Here is a 6,303-nt window from a genome sequence, read left to right as displayed (position 1 = left end):
AATAAGTACCGTATCTTTCCTTTAGCTTGTGGTAAAGGCCCTACTATATCCATTCCCCATTTCATAAATGGCCATGGGGAAATAACTGCATGTAATAACTCTACAGGTCGATGCATATTGTTGGCATATCATTGACACTTATCACATTTGGCTACAAACTTTTCCGCATCTTCTTCCATCCTAGGCTAATAGTATCCTGCCCTGATTAATGTTTTAACTAAAGATCTTCCACCTGCGTGATTTCTGCATTGCCCTTCATGTACTTCCCTCATCACGTACTCCGTTTGATTGGGTCCAAGGCACCTTGCTAATGGACCGCCAAACATTTTTCGATATAAATTATCTCGAATTAGGCAGTAACGAGCAGCTTTTCATCGAAGCACTTGAGATTCTTTCTTGTCTTCAGGTACGATCCCGTACTGCAAAAAATTAAAAATCTCGTTTCTCCAATCCCAGGTTAAATTATTAAATCTTACCTCATGTTTATCCTAGTCAAGTGCTAAATGGATTACAATGGCATTTTCCTCACTCGTTACTTCTACAAACTGAAGCAAGATTAGCTAACGCGTCTGCTTCTGCGTTTTCTTCCCTGGGTATTTGCACGATCTTCTATGATTGGAATTGCCTGACTAGTTCTCGTGCCTTTTTCAAGTATTTTTGCATTCGTGGCTCTCTAGCAGCATAAGTTCCCTGCATCTGATTGACTACCAGTTGAGAGTCACTTTTAATCATGATTTGCTCTATGGAGAGTTCTCGTGCTAGTTCTAAACATGCAATTACAGCTTCATACTCTGCTTCATTGTTAGTAATAGGGTAACATTTAATTTCTTGTCTTATACTTTCACCTAAGGGTGGGATTGAGAAAATACCTAAACCGGCTCCTTTGACATTTGAAGAGCCATCAGTAATAAAGTCCACGTGCCTTTGTCCTCCCTTACTAAAACTACACTTACAGCTACTTCTGCAACTGCAACATATACAAATGGTCTTTCTCCATCCCTTGGTTTAGACAGTAGGGGGGGATTTGTTAAGTATGCCTTCAAATCTTTGAGGGCTTGTCGGCATTCCTCAGTCTATTCAAACTGATTTTGCTTCTTCAAAACTAAAAAGAATTTAAAGCTTTTATCTAAAGATCTTGAAATGAATCTTCCCAGAGCTACAATCCTACCTGTTAATCTTTGTACTTCTTTTTTTCTTGTGAGTATATCATGTATTTATTCAATAGCTTTAATCTGTGTAGGATTTACTTCAATTCCTCTATTAGATATGAAAAAACCTAGAAATTTACCGGAAGCTACGCCAAAAGCGCACTTTTCTGGGTTCAGTTTCATATTATATCTGCGGAGGATCTCGAAGGTAGTTGAAAGATGTTGAAAGTGACCTTCTGTTTGGGTAGATTTGACCAACATATCATCAATGTACACTCCATCGTCTTCCCAGGTGTTCTTGGAACATCTTGGTCACCAACCTTTGATACGTGGATCCAGCATTTTTCAAGCCAAAAGGCATGACTTTGTAACAATAAGTCCCCCTGTTTGTAATAAATGAAGTTTTTTCTTCGTCTAAGGGGTCCATTTTTATTTGATTATAACCAGAATACGCATCTAGAAAGCTTAATAATTTGTGGCCTTTGGTAGCATCAATCAATTGATCTATATACGGTAAAGGGAATGAATCCTTCGAGCATGCTTTATTTAAGTCAGTGTAATCCACACAAACTCTCCATTTACCGTTCTTTTTCGGAGCAACCACAGTATTAGCTAGCCAATTAGGATATTTTACCTCGCGTATTGAATCGATCTTTAAGAGTTTCTGTACCTCTTCATCTATCCCTTGATTTTTGAATGATCCTTGCTCCCTCTTCTTTTATTTGACAGGTATGAATGATGGATCTTCATTTAATTTATGAGTCATCACCTCCGAAGGTATACCTGTCATATCTGAATGGGACCATGCAAAATAATCCGTGTTAGCTTTTAAATATTCAATTAACTTACCTCTCCTATCTGGGTTTAACCTTGCTCCGATATGAATTCTTCGATCTGGCCATTGTTCGAATAGTGGAACAGCTTCAAGCTCCTCAATCGTTGTTTTAATGTTTTCTTTCTCCTCTGGCTCTTGAATTACATCTGGCCTGGAATCCACGTCTGTTTGTTTTGATACAATTTCTGTTGAAATTTGATTTACCGCATCTTTCTCACTTGCACCCGCATCTTTTTGATTTGCACTCGTATCTTTTTGACTTGGATGTATCACCGAATTGATGCTCCTTGAAGTTTGTTGATCTCCTCAAATCTATTGAATTCTCCATTTTGAAGGGAATTTGATAACCTGATGTAATGTGGATGGCACAGTATCACATCATGAATCCACGGCCTCCCAAGAATCACATTATAGGCCATATTCGTGTTTATCATTTGAAATTTTGTTTCTTTGATGACCCCCTCTGCGTATGTGCTTAGTTCAATCTCTCCCTTTGTAATAACAGTTGAGTTATCAAACCCAGATAAGGAACGTGCTTTTGGAACTACACAATCACCCATCAGCATTTCGTTCACCACTCGTAATAAAATGATATTCACAGAGCTACCCGGGTCAATCAAAACTCGTTTTACATTAGTATCATATATAAGTAAAGATACTACCAGTGCATCATTGTGAGGAATCATTAACCCATCGGAATTTGCATCATCAAAGGTTATGTTGCTGTCTTCTAGAGTTTGGCGAGTTCGCTTCCCGTGAGTTATTGTGAACTTTATTATTTTTCTCGTGGCTGTATAGGTTACGCCGTTGACTTCTTCCCTGCCGTTTATCACATTTACTGTTCTCTTTGGAGATGGAGGTTTTGGGGGCTCTTGCCTATTTTTCATGTAAGCTTGTTTGCCTTTTTCGCTGAACAATTCCGTCAGATAGCCCTGCTTTAATAAATGTTCCACCTCACCTTGTAATAATCTACAGTCTGATGTTCTATGGCCGTGATCATTATGGAACTCGCACCAAAAGTCTGGGTTTCTTCTATTTGGATTTGATCTCATCTCTTTAGGCCATCGTACCTTATCTCCCATGCTTCATAAAACAACGACCAACCCGGAGGTACTCATGTTAAAATTGTAGTCCCCAATCCTTGCGTTTGCATTAGCATCTCTATTACGTTCACCTTGATATTTTCTAAATCTCGACGATGACGAACCTGAATCTCTATTTGCGAACCTGTGATCAGCCTGCACGTCTTCAAATTTGGAACGAGCTTCTCGCCCCGAAGATCCCATATAAGGCTCGTACCTACTCTTACCGGACCTCTTCTCAGATTCTGACCGCCTTGAACCTATTTTTTCTTCAACCCTTGACTGAGCTACGGTATCTTCTTTGATCCGTAACTTGGTACTGTACCTATTATAGACATCATTCCATGTCGTGGCAGGGAATTCTCGTAGTCTCTCTTTAAGCCTCCTCGTAGCTTCTGAACTTTTCTCGTTTAAATTGCTTGCAAATGCCATGGCTGCCCAATTGTCAGGTACTCTAGGAAGCAACATTCTTTCACGTTGGAATCTGTCTACGAATTCTCGAAGCAATTCTGTATCTCCTTGCTTTAATTTGAATATATCCTCCATTCTCTTTTCAACTTTTTGTGCACCCGAGTGTGCTTTTATAAATAGATCTGCAAGCTCAGCAAAAGAATTAATAGAATTTTCAGGTAAAAGAGAGTACCATGTTAATGCTCCTTTAGTAAGTGTTTCCCCAAACTTTTTGACCATCACAGATTCAATCTTCTGTTTGGTTAAATAATTGTCTTTTACTCTCGTGGTGAATACAATAACGTGGTCACGTGGGTCGGTCGTTCCATCGTATTTTGGAATATCAGGCATTTTGAACTTTTTGGAAATTGGTAATGGAGTTGCGCTTGGTTTTCATGGTTGTTGTGAATATTTGTCGAAATCAACTCCTTTGATCACAGGTGGTACGACGGGTATTTGCTCAATACGGTCGTTTTGTTCTTTTACCTGTTTCTGCGAGGTTAGTATTAAATTTTATAAATCAAAATTATTAGGCGTACCTGGTCTCCCATCACGTGACTTGTTGGGAGTTCCTTCGCTTCCAGAATTAGCCAACCCTGATCGTGGAATTTCCATAGTTGCAATATTGTTGGGTGGAGGTGTGGGTGGTAAAGTTGGTAATCCCCTCACAAAAGCCTGGAGAGCATCATTCACGTACTCAGCAATTAACTGCTTCACAACATCCTACTCGACAGTTTGTTCATTTCCATGTTGTTCATTGTTATGAGTAGTCGATCTTTCTGGTGACGCTTCTCTTGAATTTTGTGGGTTTCCTTGAGGTGACGGAACTAGGGTTCCTTCCACCTGCTGGTTGTTGTCATTGACATTCGACATAATTCAGTTGAGAGAGAGTGATTTAGAAAGTAAGAGAAGATTATCATATTCTCGGTAACAGAATCAATTTGTTTAACCAAAGAATTAGATTCTTAGTCAAAGCCTATTTTTAGAAGTACTCGAGTTACTGATAATCAAGAAATTCAATATTCTCTCAAAAATAAGAAAGGAAATCAGAATCAGAAATGACAAAGTAATCAATAGAAAGCACAAGAAAGTAATTATATTGCAATGTTCATCAGAATGTGTCCTTACAAGTGAAATTTCCTTCCCTTATATAGGAATTTACAAATATAACGTTTTTTTCCTTTTATGACCGAATCATTCTGAGCATTAATGACATTAATGAAACGTTATAATTGACAACCGTAACTGTTCATGAAGATTCTGTAACGGTTCTGATTCTTCTTCCACATTAATTAGAGGTTCATGAATCTTCTCTCTTTACTGTCTTGATTAATTCATCCTGCCTGTGTCTCTTCACTGAGTAATTTAGGCTCGAGCAACCGTACCCTTTCGTCTCGTGAGTGATTTGTACGTACCTGTTGTAAATTGTGAATCTTTTAATGCGACACTCCAGTTGTCATCTTCTTAGTGATCCACATATCTTGCCCTGTCATCCTCATATAACTCCACATGTAACATTTATTTTTTACCAATACACATACTTCATATAGTTCTGATTTACCTTTACTTATCAAAAAAAGTATATTTCAATAATTTGTTTCTTTAAGCAATAATCTTTCAATGAAAAAGGGAAATTGAACAGGAAATTATGCGTCCAGGCAGAATCTTTCAAGGGGTTTTTGTAATAAACGCAAACAATTAACGTTAACATGTATATCATCGCCGTAGCTACTTGGCATGAGCTTTGCTGCATATGAAAAAAGGAGTTTGAAGTCCCGTACCACAATATTATGCAACAATTAATTTCCAATAAGCTGCAGAACTCAAATGCAACACCATAACCCCCCCCCCCCCCCCCCCAAATTTTACCTAGAAGCGGGAGTAAAATCTTACTTTGCTGGAAGACTTAATGGCACCGTATAGTAAAGAAACAACAACAACAACAAACTCAGTATAATCTCACATAGTGGGGTCTGGGGAAGTAGTGTGTACGCAGTCTTAGCCTTACTCCTACTTTGTGGAGATAGAGAGGTTGTTTCCAATAGACCCTCGGCTCAGAGAAGCATAAGCACCACGTTAAAGAAGAGAAAAACAAGAAGCGCAATAGTGAGAAGCCATGTAAAAGCCGCACAAATAACAACCAAATAATCTGGTGACCGCAATAAAAAAAATGACAGATAGTCACAGAAATCTAATGCCAAAAGGATATTAAAGTACGTACTAATACTACCGGTATGACAGGTATAGTAAAGATACAAAGATCATTATTTTAGGTGATTAATAGTGAGTATAACCTGCTACCGTGATGATTCGTGTTAACTCCAAGCCATATTAACATTTTATCTTCCATAAAAAGAGGAAAAAATCGAGGACCTTGACAATTACATCACCAAACACTAATTCTCATGGGAACATAAAGAGAATAACAGAGAAATAAGCAGCCAACCAATTAACTAATTGTGCTTCAATTCCAAGCAAGTCAAGGTCGTTTATATGAATCCTTTATATACTATCTGCTTTATTCAGGCACATTTCATTGCAATACTGGTAAAATAACTAATTTTTTTCAAAAAAAAAAAGAGAGAAAGGAAAATTTAAGTAGCTATATAATTATTTGGTCCCAAATTCAAGAGGATCTGGAGTCAGTGTTAGTAAAAGCCATTGCTTTGTCGCTTCAAATAATCACATGCAAGGTGACCCCAATTAGAAGCAGTCGGTTCTTTGAATCTCAACTTTGAGGAGACGGATAAATATCGATATTATTGTTTAGTGGATATTTCTCTCTCAA

General features: G+C 38.0%; 1 pseudogene; it reads right to left on the bottom strand.

The window, feature by feature from the left end:
* Positions 1-609: 609 nt before the first annotated feature.
* Positions 610-3,755, bottom strand: LOC138893208 (uncharacterized; annotated as a pseudogene).
* Between the last annotated feature and the right edge of the window lie 2,548 nt (positions 3,756-6,303).

Source organism: Nicotiana tomentosiformis, chromosome 5 (assembly GCF_000390325.3).
Source record: "Nicotiana tomentosiformis chromosome 5, ASM39032v3, whole genome shotgun sequence".
NCBI classification, from domain to species: Eukaryota; Viridiplantae; Streptophyta; class Magnoliopsida; order Solanales; family Solanaceae; genus Nicotiana; species Nicotiana tomentosiformis.
This window is presented reverse-complemented; position numbering and strand designations above follow the sequence as displayed.